The sequence below is a fragment of the Schistocerca piceifrons genome, chromosome 3, assembly GCF_021461385.2.
Source record: "Schistocerca piceifrons isolate TAMUIC-IGC-003096 chromosome 3, iqSchPice1.1, whole genome shotgun sequence".
NCBI classification, from domain to species: domain Eukaryota; kingdom Metazoa; phylum Arthropoda; class Insecta; order Orthoptera; family Acrididae; genus Schistocerca; species Schistocerca piceifrons.
In genome coordinates this window covers 671,368,166-671,380,815 of record NC_060140.1, presented here as the reverse complement: position 1 = coordinate 671,380,815, position 12,650 = coordinate 671,368,166, and the positions used below count along the sequence as shown (strand labels likewise).

The 12,650-nt window shown below is 41.9% G+C and overlaps 1 pseudogene; it reads right to left on the bottom strand.

Moving 5' to 3' along the window:
* Window positions 1–6,754: 6,754 nt before the first annotated feature.
* LOC124790237 lies at window positions 6,755–6,872 on the bottom strand (annotated as a pseudogene).
* Window positions 6,873–12,650: the final 5,778 nt, after the last annotated feature.

Here is a 12,650-nt window from a genome sequence, read left to right as displayed (position 1 = left end):
ACAGCGGGACCACGGGCCCGGAGAGCCTTCTCAGCTGGCCTGCCGCGGCGGATTACAGGAAGGGGATTGGGCTCTGCACGAGACTCGAGGGCAGCAGAGAGGCTCTCTCCTTCACGTTATCTATTCGACTGAGACAAAGAGAGGATACTGCGTCTCACTCAAGGAGCGCGCGTGCTACAATTACTGTTTCAAAAGAGGTCAAATGAAAAGAATGACATTTTCCTTCAAATGCAACAAAGATAGCTGCAAACTATTTTACTTGACTCGTACTGATTGCATTGATTCACAACGAGTCCGTTTCGGCGGTATTGTCATTTTTAAATATTCCTGTTGAGATGTTAAAATTATTATACGGTATACTTACATTACATTATATTATACTTAAGTCTAGGTGAAAAGGCGTCCATGTTGCATCCTGGAGAGAGTTTTCTGTCTGGTAATATATCGCTATTATGAATCATGTAGTTTCTTTTGTACTGGACATTTATTGATTTCATATAGTAGGGGAGACTGGGTACAGTTGAAACACAGGACGGTTTAAACAAAGCTAATATCTCTGGAACTGTTATTCAGGGATTGGGGGGCCTAATGGAACAAAAGAGCGGACGACAATTCCGAACACGAATCTCAGTGTTGCGCTGCTCCCAGTGCATTGTCGTCGCGTACAGGAAGCCGTATTGTTTTTCTACACAGAAAAGTAAGTATTTTTCTTCTGGCTTTTATGCTAATATTGTGTATTTCATTTAAGTCAAAGTACTGAGGGTTTGTTTGTGACTTTAATGAAGCTTGTAGAATTCGGCATAATGACTAGTTTTAATGCGTTATTATTACTACCGTTCCTATAAACTCTCTTGTTTCAAAGGTGGGGTTGGGGACGGTTGAAACAATTTTTGTGGGTACGGTTAAAACAGTAAATATATTATTTCGTTTTGTTTTTTAGATGCCGAGTGTTAGGGTGAGGAAGACTTCCAGAGGGCAGGTTGATTTGTCGAAGTATAAGGATGCATATGAAGAGGTGAATGCAGGAAACTCACTACGTAAAGCAGCGGACAAGCATGGAATAAACGACTGTTCTCTACTCCGGTACATACGAAAGCTAGACGCGACTGGCCAGGACGATGAAGGTATAGGATACAGAGCCCCCAACAAAGTTTTTAAAGAAGAACAAGAACAAGAACTATCAAAATATTTAATGCGATGTGCCGATATATATTTTGGTCTGTCTAAAAAAGGGGTGAGAAAATTGGCTTACGAACTTAAAATTAAGTATAATTAATCACGACAACGAAATGGCTGGTGAGGAATGGTATCGCATGTTTACGAGAACAAACCCTGAACTGTCCGTACGCGCTGCGCAAGCTACAAGCCTATCAAGGCGACTAGCTTTAATAAAACTAACGTCGATGCTTTCTATGACAATTTGGCCATTGTTATGGACTGTCATAACTTTGAACCCCAAGACATATATAACACCGATGAAACAGGCATAACCACTATTCAAATATCAGACAGAGTTGTAGCCAGACGCGGTGGTCGTCAAGTAGGTTCAGTAAGTTCAGCTGAAAGGGGTACTTTAGTGACAGTAACCTTTGCAGCAAACGCCATTGACAATGTTATTCCTCCATTCTTCGTTCTTCCACGAGTGCGTTACCAAGACTATTTTGTTTGGGGTGGGCCAGTAGGGTCTGCTGGAACTGCAAATCCCTCTGGTTGGATGCAGGATGAATCATATATGAATTTCCTGGAACACTTCAAGAAGCACGCGAATGTATGTCCGTCTCATAAAGTGTTACTGAAACTTGATAACCACTCCTCACACATTCATATTGAGGCACTGGATCTTTGCAAGAACAATGGCATTGTCTTACTGTCTTTCCCTCCCCATTGTTCTCACAAACTCCAGCCACTCGATCGATCTGCATGTGGCCCTTTCAAGAAGGCTGTAAACTCGACCTGCGATGCGCGGATGCGAAACCAACCAGGACAAACAATGTTAATCTACGACATTCCAGGGATTGTAGCCTCTGCTATGCCCCTCGCTCTGACATGTTCCAGCATTCAAGCCGGCTTTCGCAAAACGGGAATTTACCCATATAACCGGCAGCTGTTTAGCGAGCTCGATTTTGCTCCTGCATTTGTAACGGATAGACCCAATCCTGGAAATACAGCTGAGTGTGCAGTTGTTCCTGTAATTAATGAAAATCCACCTGAAGATGAAACACCACCATTAGACCTGTCGCCTTTCTTTTAACTGAGGAACTAGACCTGGTAGCAGAGACAACAGTTCAACAACAGGCTATTAATAGCTCACCAGTTCCATCAACCCAGCAAGAAAACGTTGATGAACGTCAAGAAACTTCGAATAGACCTAAAACACCTACACTGTGCAGCAGCATTAAGCCTATCAATCAGGAAACTTTACCGAGACCCTCTACAAGCACACAAGAAATTTCTAATGATGCTGTTGTATTTACACCGGAAGCAGTACAGCCTTTACCGAAAGCACCCTCGAGGAAATGTAATAGGCCGAAAGGGCGAAAAACTAGAAAGTCAACAATTTACACTGCCACCCCAGAGAAAATGGTTCAAATGGCTCTGAGCACTATGGGACTTAACATCTATGGTCATCAGTCCCCTAGAACTTACAAACTACTTAAACCTAACTAACCTAAGGACAGCACACAACACCCAGCCATCACGAGGCAGAGAAAATCTCTGACCCCGCCGGGAATCGAACCCGGGAACCCGGGCGTGGGAAGCGAGAACGCTACCGCACGACCACGAGATGCGGGCCCCAGAGAAAGAGGAGATAAGAATAGAACATGAAGCAAGATTGAAACGAGAAAAGCTAAGCAAGTGAAGAAAAGATTGGATGGAAGAAAAGGAAAAAAATATTTCAAAACGAAGAAAAAATAGCACTCAGCAGGAAATGTCATCAGAAGAGGAAGACTGATTCCGTATTGTTTGTTTATCGTCATATTCAGAGAGCAGAACCGGAGAAAAGCGAATTCAGTGTATTGCTTGTAAACAGTGGGCTCACGAAGAATGCACAGAAGGTGGACTTAGTTATGTTTGCCACAGCTGTGACTCTGAATATTCAGATTGACCCCAAGCAAAAATTTTATTCTGTAAGCTTATTTGTTTGAAGAAATGTTTCCTTTTAGTCTTTTCGTAATGTTCATTACTTGTCAAATGTTATTTGGAAATGTCTTTATTGGCATTAAAACCTCGAAGACTGATTAATTTTATCACATAGTGCCATAATTATGCATATCACCAGAATTAGCCTACTTTTAAATAAAACAAGTTGCAATATTAGTCAATATGTTGTGTTATTTGCATGTGTTTCAACTGACTCAAATCACTGTTTCAACCGCCCCTGGTATGGGACGGTTGAAACAAAACGGATATTTTCTTTTTTTAATTTGTATAATGTAAAGTATGCTTTGCAGAAAGAAAAGTGCTATTGCCTTGTGTAGGTAGAACCGCGCTCTTGCATTTGACATATCATTATTGTCGATTGGTTTATAAACAACAATAATATGAACGATAAAAGCCAAATTCTTTTCAACTGCACCCAGTCTCCCCTACCTTTTGAAACTTATTTTACAGTTTTGGCTCTAGCGATGCTTTATGTTCGCAGAGTACCTAAATTATGTCGCGGAAGTTCAGGGATGGTGTTTGAGTTTCACTGACTGTAAATTTACAATTATGTCACGGAGGCAAGAAAACAAGGGATTGGGGCTATAGGCTTACGCTGTACGTTGTTTTGAAGCCAAAGTGAGCGGGTCCTGCCGCCATCTTGAATAGCGCAAAACATTAGCAGACTGTTGATTACGATTGCTTCTTGTTCATTATTTCTGTCATGTGCACGCAACGGCTCTCTTAAATACTAAAAATACAGTGTTTAAATGAGTAACATAACATAAGGAGGCAATTTCGAACGTTTTTATGTTCTTGATGCGTCATTTCTTGCAATAGGCCACATTTGGCCTCGATAATGTAAGGTTTTTTTTTTTAATAGTTTCGAATAACCAAGAAGAGAAGGATATGATGCGAAAAGGATGCTTTCGTAATGCATTTAATTCCACTTTTATGTATTTGTTCCCCGACAGAATATGAAGGTGTAACTTCAAAATCAGTGCTTGTTTGTTTACTGGTACCGCATCTTGTGCGTAACATCTTCAGCTTCCAACTCCTATGCGCAACATTTTTAAAGTTCACGTTTGCAAAAAAAGCTTACCTACGTGCTCTTTAGTAGCCGTTAAATGTGTGCAGTGAACATAGCATGCCATCGTATCTTGTACATTTCAACAAAGTGAACAGTTATTGAAATGTCAAAGAGACAGAACTGCTCAGAGGTGTACCTCAGTAGTGGACCAAATTTCATATCACCCTACTCTGAATTGTTGCCAAATTTATTCCAGAGCGAATGGTGGTATCACCAAACTCTACATGAATGACAAATTTATTCAAGAGGGAATGGTGGTATCACTCAAATCTGCATGGTTGCCAAATATATAACTCCCCTTAACCTATTGAGCTCTTTTGATTGACAGGTCCTTAACCTAATGTAATGTTTCACTTTATCTCAGACTGATAGCAAATTAATAAATTGTGACAGCTGACTTCACATCCTCCTCTCCTTAACCGATGGTTCTGCTAAGTGGTTTGTGACCTCCAGGGGATAATCCCTCCATCTCTCTCTCTCTCCCCCACCACCTACCTCACACCTCTGGGAACTCCCCTCATCATTTCAAGAACACTTTTGATATCAAATAAATTGATTAATTAATGAAATCTACCAATTAATTACCCCCTCCACCTCCTCCTAGGAAATTCCCTCCTTCCACCACCACATCCCTCCCCCCCCTGGAAACTGCCGGGTCTGTGATTGAGAGGAAGAATCCCACGACAGGAAATTCAATTACATAGCAAAGGATATACTGTTTATTTATAAAATTCAGTTTTCTGGGCTCAGATCTCTGTTTTATATGACGATAAAAGGTCACATCAAGCAATTATATGTCCTAATTATGTAATTACACTGCTGTAGATTGGAGGCATTGTCTTGTTGGGAAATTTACATGTGTGTGGTCACCTTAACATGCACGGATCGAATGAGCTAGAGTACAACGCCACTACCAGAGGGCATCCCACCCACCCCACAGCTCATCTCCTACCTCCCCACCCCTCCCAGGAAAAGTTGGCAGGAGACAGACTCCCTCTGTGCTTGAGAGGAAGAATCTCATAATACGAATTTCAAATAAAATTCAATAACACAGTGAGGAATATTCTTCATTTAATCAGTTTGTGGGAGACAGCGCTTCCCCTCTTGGGTAGAGCTCACTTTTGAACCCCTCTCCTCCCGCAAGATGTAATAATTGTTAGCACCGAGGAATGAAGTGCAGTATAGAAGCTACCGTTCTGGGTCTCCCGTGTGTCTGTCGATCGTCAGGTCGCTTGCAAGACGGTAAAAATCTGCTCAGAGTTCCAATTACACATCACGCTACGAAATTCCGTCAGTTACAGGCCGGATATCTGAATCCTTTGATCTCATGCCTACCAAACAAAGCATCAAATGGTAGCATGCTGTTGATCAGGAAATTCCAGATTCGCATCGTGTCTCTGTCTCTCTCAAGAGGCCACTTCCTGTTTGTCTGTCTGAGCCAACGTCTCCAGACACACAGACGGAGGTTTTCATCTCCACTCAGAATGCTAATGACTAATGACCACAGATGTTAAGTCCCATAGAGCTCAGAGCCAGCCATTTCAGAATGCTAATGCTAGGGACAAAGGGAGAGGTGATGCAATTTTGATATCAAAAAAGAGGGAAAAATTAGGTTTGCTCTATCATACCAAATTAATTGCTTAACAATTTACAGGAGTCAAATAGATCACTTAAAACCATCAACCATATGATGATACTTCTTTGCAATAACAACATATTTACAACGTTTGAGGATCACACACAAACATTATGCATATCAAGTAATGAAATTTCCGTAACAGATAGATCACAGCGCTAAATATATCTCAGATCTTGTATGCATCGACGTTTGAGAGCCGCGCGGGATTAGCCGAGATGTCTGGGGCGCTGCAGTCATGGACTGTGTGGCTGGTCCCGGCGGAGGTTCGAGTCGTCCCTCGGGCATGGGTGTGTGTGTTTGTCCTTAGGATAATTTAGGATGAGTACTGTGTAAGCTTAGGGACTGATGACCTTAGCAGTTAAGTCCCATAAGATTTCACACACATTGGAACATTTTTTTCGACGTTAGAGAGCACGAACACCCCCTCTCCACCACAACGTTTCCAGTAAACATATGTGGTGAAAAAAATCCTACCCATCACACAAACACGCGATCACGAAGTGTGCACTGTCCGCCGACTGCAGGGTCGTCCCGTCAGCGTTGGCCGGGAGAGACCCGAACCCATGCCAGCAATGCTGGCGGCTGCACGATCATGCCCCTGCATCCACACGCCCACCGTATCAAACGCTTAGAGGTCGAAACACCAAGCAGTCAACCGATCAATTTTCATAGGGGGGATAATAGCACTCCGTCATCAGGCCACAAGTGCCCATCGGGACCATCCGACCGCCGTGACATCCTCAGCTGAGGATGCGGATAGGAGGGGCGTGTGGTCAGCACACCGCTCTCGGGGTCGTTACGATGGTTTTCTTTGACCGGAGCCGCTACTATTCGGTCGAGTAGCTCCTCAGTTGGCATCACGACCCCGAGTGCACCCCGAAAAATGGCAACAGCACATGGCGGCCTGGATGGTCACCCATCCAAGTGGCGGCCACGCCCGACAGCGCGTAACTTCGGTGATCTGACGGGAACCGGTGTATCCACTGCGGCAAGGCTGTTGCCCAGGGGGAATAATTGTCGAGCACAAACACCCAGCATATTGAATCTTCTCACCCAACACACACGTCCGCTTCTATCACTGTTCACTCAGCACATGGGTCCCTTCTCCAGCCCCCGCTACCGAGGACAAAATCAGACAGGTCGGCGCATTCTTCGTACCTGTCACAGTCTGAGCTAATTAGAGACTTCTGGTCACCGAAGCTTTGTGACTACTCCTGCCGCCAGCCACGGTGCACTGCGAAACGAACAGCTGCGGCTTGGATGTGTACAGTAATTATAACCAATTCCAACACGCTGTAGAGCCCCCCCCCCCCCCCCCCCCCAGTTTAAGACATCCGTGACAGCGATGTTGTTGGCCATACACTTCGAATTTCTCACCCCAAATTTACATTTCTCTCTTTTATATGAACTATTTTCGAAGACAGAAGACATCGGGCCATACACGTGTTTTCACATCGCTAAAATATTGTTATCTTTGTGAAAATCCTGTAACAGTGCAGCATAGACTATATTTCCTCTAAGTATTCTCTCATCAGGTAAAAACATCTGCCCTAATCAGCTTAATATCTGTTATGTCCTGCATCACAGGACAATAATATTAAACTCATTTGTGGCTTATGACGGACTTCTAAGATCTGCCTCTGTTGGTGGATGACTCCTTACTTTCGAACTCCCTTAAAGTAACCAAACGCTTCCCCACATACGAAGTTCAAAAATGTTCAAATGTGTGTGAAAACTTATGGGACTTAACTTCTAAGGTCATCAGTCCCTAAGCTTACACACTACTTAACCTAAATTATCCTAAGGACAAACACACACACCCATGCCCGAGGGAGGACTCGAACCTCCACCGGGATACGAAGTTCCATAAAGTAACTGCACAGAGAAGTTGTAAAAATGAGGTTTTTTACTGCATATTACTTTATAAATGCGGTAATACATCTGATTTTATTACGGTGGTCGTCTCCCCCTCTGTAGGTGGCAGATTGAAATTTCGTTAAAATATATCGCTGCAACGAAAAAACGCCTGGTTACCGCTCTGACTCCCAAATCATATCTATGGTACTCTTTCCATCGCTTCCCCCCGCCAGACGTCACATCATTGCTATCAGATTGATGAACTACTTACTTAAATTGACCATGAGACTCACTTTGCATGGCGAGCAATATTTTTCTTTTCAGCAGTCGGAATACACTCTCCAGGTAAGGGAAATGGGAGTCCCTGGAGGGAGGACGATGTTCTTATCGAGGAACGCTACTGACAATCGGTATTTGAAGCTGACTGTAGAAGGATTCTACCACCTGCAACATACATTTCACGTAAGGGCTTCACTATTAAAAATATGATTACAAAAACTATCTTGCAGTCACACTTCATAACAGCATAACAGCAGTTCTACATCCACAAACAACAGTCGTTGATGATATCAGTTTTAAAAACTATTCATTCTTTATAAATCGTGGTATGGTTCTGCTTCCGAATGAAATGGCCTTCCTCACAAATACCACAACACTGAATGAAGACGGTGATTATAGGGTATGTGTGACCGAAAATGAGGATACACTTCACCAGTGGTGTAAGATCGCAATAAAATCAGTCTTGTCACTGAGTTTAGAAAGTAATTCTGCTAAGGTTGATTGAGAATGATCACATACAATAGATGGGAGTGTAAGTAGGCTGTTTATGTTATCTTTATGTAAGTAGGCTGTTGAGGTTCCTATGTAAGTAAGCTGTTTATGTTTTCTCTATGTAAGTAAGCTGTTTATGTTTTCTCTATGTAAGTAGGCTGTTTATGTTTTCTTATTGGCAACGTTATGTAGCGCTCAATATGAAAATCACTGGCTATGCTGTGTGCAGTCTGTGGCTGCTTTGCATTGTTGTAATACTCGCCATTGTAGTGTTAGGCAGCTGGCTGTGAACAGCGCGTAGCGTTGGGCAGTTGGAGGTGAGCCGCCAGCAGTGGTGGATGTGTGGAGAGAGATGGCGGAGTTTTGTAATTTTTCATGAACTGGTATATTTATATATGATGATATCAAGGTAAATACATTGTTTGTTCTCTATTAATATCTTTCATTTGCTAACTATCCCTATCAGTAGTTAGTGCCTTCAGTAGTTTGAATCTTTTATTTAGCTGGCAGTAGTGGCGCTCGCTGTATTGCAGTAGCTTGAGCAGCGAAGATTTTGTGAGGTAAGTGATTTGTGAAAGGTATAGTTTAATGCTAGTCAGGGCCATTCTTTTGTAGGGAATTTTGAAAGTCAGATTGCGTTGCGCTAACAAAATATTGTGTGTCAGTTTAAGCACAGTCATGTATAAATTGTTCAAAGGGGACGTTTCATATGTCGACCCTTAGCCTAGGATACCTCACTGGAATCTTCTGATTTTTTCTTGTAGTTTGTGTATTTAGTGTAGCTTTTGTTTATTGCTAGCGCGTAATTGTAGAGAGAATTTCCTTTGTAGTTGCAGTCTTTCATTGTTGTATAGTAAAACAGTTGTGGCATGCATGTAGATTTGCACCAAGTATTTCGCAGCTGCGATTGCAATTAACTAGATATTATTTTCAGTGCTATGTTAATGTGTTCTTTTATTTTTGATCTTCAAATTGTGTTTTTCTGTGTTGTCGTGTGAAATACTGTGACAATAATGGCGTGTGAAAAACGTAACACTAGGCTCCAAACTAAACTGAGAAATAATAGCGATGACGAGCGTAGCTTATCAGCGCCGCCGAGTAATGAATTTACTAATGTTCAAAGTAGTAATTTGGTAACTGTGCACAGGGAAATGGAGCGGGCGTCAAACAATGGCGTGGACAGTGAAACAATTAGTGAAGAGGGAAGTATTATCGATCGACCGGTCGGCAATAGCTCGCCTCAGGAAGCCGAAATGACACGACACGATCTCGCAAATACTGTCGATTCAGGTTTTGGATCCTCGCCGTTTTCTCGAATAAGTCAAGACACATTTTCTGCTTGTCAAAATGTGAATGTTTCCGGTGTAAATTCACTGCCGAAAAGCACTGAGGAACATGTTTCAGACACCAATGCATTGTTATTACAATTAATACAACAAATGGGACAGACACAGCAAAAGCTTCAAAAGTTAGACACAGTGGAACAAAATCTTAAAAAGTTAGACACAATGGAACAACACCAGAGACAAACACAGCAACAGTTAGACACAGTGGAACAAAATCTCAAAAAGTTAGACACAATGGAACAAAATCTTCAAAAGTTAGACACTACACTTGAACAAACACATGAAGATTTAACCACTGAGTTACATAACATTGAATCGAAATGTCAAAAAGTCTGTAATGACGTAAAAACACAAATTTGTGAGCATTTTCAACCTATTTTTTCGCGGCATGAAAATGCATTACAGAATCACGAAGCAGCCATAAAAGAACTGCAAGCCATTGTTCATGAAAATCATGAGACCTTGTGGGCTAAAATTGACTCAGTTGCATCTACCGATTCGGTTACGCAACTTGCAAAAACTCAGGAAAACTTAAAGGACACAGTAGATACTCTGAAACTTGGTTCAGAAAAACACACTGAGGAAATGTGTTCACTATCGGAGAAAGTAGCCGAACTTTCGGATCAGGTCACTAACTTATCTACAAAGGTAGATGATGATCTGAATGACACAAGACCTGTAGCCTTCACTGACACTGAAGAGTGCGAACAAATTAGGAAATTCAAACAAAATCAGAATCAGATTAATACGCAACACCAAAGAGAAATCCGGGAAGTACAAGATCAGCTGACACAGTTAATACAAGAATTACGTATTTCAGAGGATACTCGTGCCCCAACTTGGGAAGAGGTACTTAGAAACACGGAAAAGCCGCAAAATAATAACACAGGGCATTTCGGAAGTTATGAAAGAAATTGGCAATGTGCACCGAATTTTGAGATGGAACGGCCGACACGACCTAACAATGACCGATATGCGACTCGCCGACATGATGATTTTGACTATAAGCTGTTCATTACTACACGTAAATTCAAAACGTTTAAGAATTCTGCCAACGACATTCATCCACAAGCGTGGCTCCATCAATTCTCTCATTGTTTCCCTCCCAACTGGTCATTGGAGCACAGGTTAGAATTTATGTGTGGCTACTTAGAGAATGAACCAGCTGTAAGAATGCGATCGGTCATTCACGATTGCCACAGTGAAGGAGAATTTTACCATGCCTTCCTCTCAGCATATTGGTCTCAAGCCACACAAGACCGGGTAAAACATGATATCATAATGATGAAACATTTCGAACAATCTGAATTTTCCAGTCTTGTGAAATATTTTGAAGACATGTTGCACAAGAATCAATACCTGTCAAACCCATACAGCCCCTCAGAACTCATCCGCATTTGCTTAATGAAACTGCCTAAACATTTACGACATATTATTTTAGCAGGACGTTGCAAAGACGACATTGAGGCTTTTCAGGGACTCTTACAAGAATTAGAAATTGACACTGACAATCGCGGAACGCGAAACCAGGAACACAGCAATTACAAATCACATCAGTCGCAATTCCGCGATGAAAGAAGTAATAACTTGACACGACAAGGCTATTCTCACAACACAAATCGTGACCAAAACAGACACCACCCGTATTACAACCTTTGGCAGAGTAGTAATAGTTACAGAGAAAGATCGCATTTCCGTAGTAATGAATATGACAGAGATAACCACAGAAACAGGCAATATGGGAACCAAAACAATTATTACCGGGGGAGACAGAATAACTTCAGACGCAACAGTTTAGCGCGGAGTTACGATTCAGGGAGAAATTCTCCACTACATGACCGACAAGGAAGAAACTACAGAATCTACCGACATGACGACAGACGATATGATCGTAACGACAGACCTGAATTGCATCAGAACTGGTGGGATTCAAACAGAGCAGGGCCCTCTCGTCACGGTGAATTTGTAGAAGTTAGGTCTCCTAATCCCAATAACGACGCGCGCCAACAAAGAAGCAGACAATGACTCACACCGCAGGCAGCCGCGTGCGCCGGCTGGCTCAGAGAAAAATAACATTGACGCTAACCTTGAGCAAGATTCCAGTATTCTTTACGGACGAATACCGCATGATAATTGCATTCAAGTTGAAAGTCTGCGTACTAGGAAGAGTAAAGGATTGCACCACACTTCACATGTAAAACCGCTTACTGAGAGATAATCTGCTTTTTAACTTAGTCTTTGGTATAAAACTTTTCACTTCACATTTCTAGTATGCTTTGTCAGACTTAAGAAACTGTTAACATGCAACAATGTTTGAAGTTAGATATCCAGCCAAGAACCAAGAGAAATTATTTAAACAGAAATTACGAATGCATTGTTATTGCGAACAGACGTCACAGTGTTATTGTGTGTGTACATTCTTGCTTGTTTGTTGCACGATTACGTAACGACTATAAGGCTCACATACTTAGAACATTTACCAGTACTGCTAATGAGATTTTAATGCAACATTTTGGTTTATTTGAAAATACATTCTGAATTTAAAGTGCTTTCTGAGAGATACCAGATGACACAGAGGTTAGTTTATGTGACAGCTACACGATTTTATCACGACGCTACTAATGAGTGACAATTTACAATGTTGATTTTGCGGTGTTTCTGTTTTATATCTGCACAGTTTTCTGAATTCTTCTGGAAAGAAAAACATGTTTTAGTAGTAACTTTTGTGGTATAGCAACAATGAGACAGCCTTGTTCGTGGCACAACATTACGTTACCGTACAGTGCTTTCTTCATCACGCCAATAA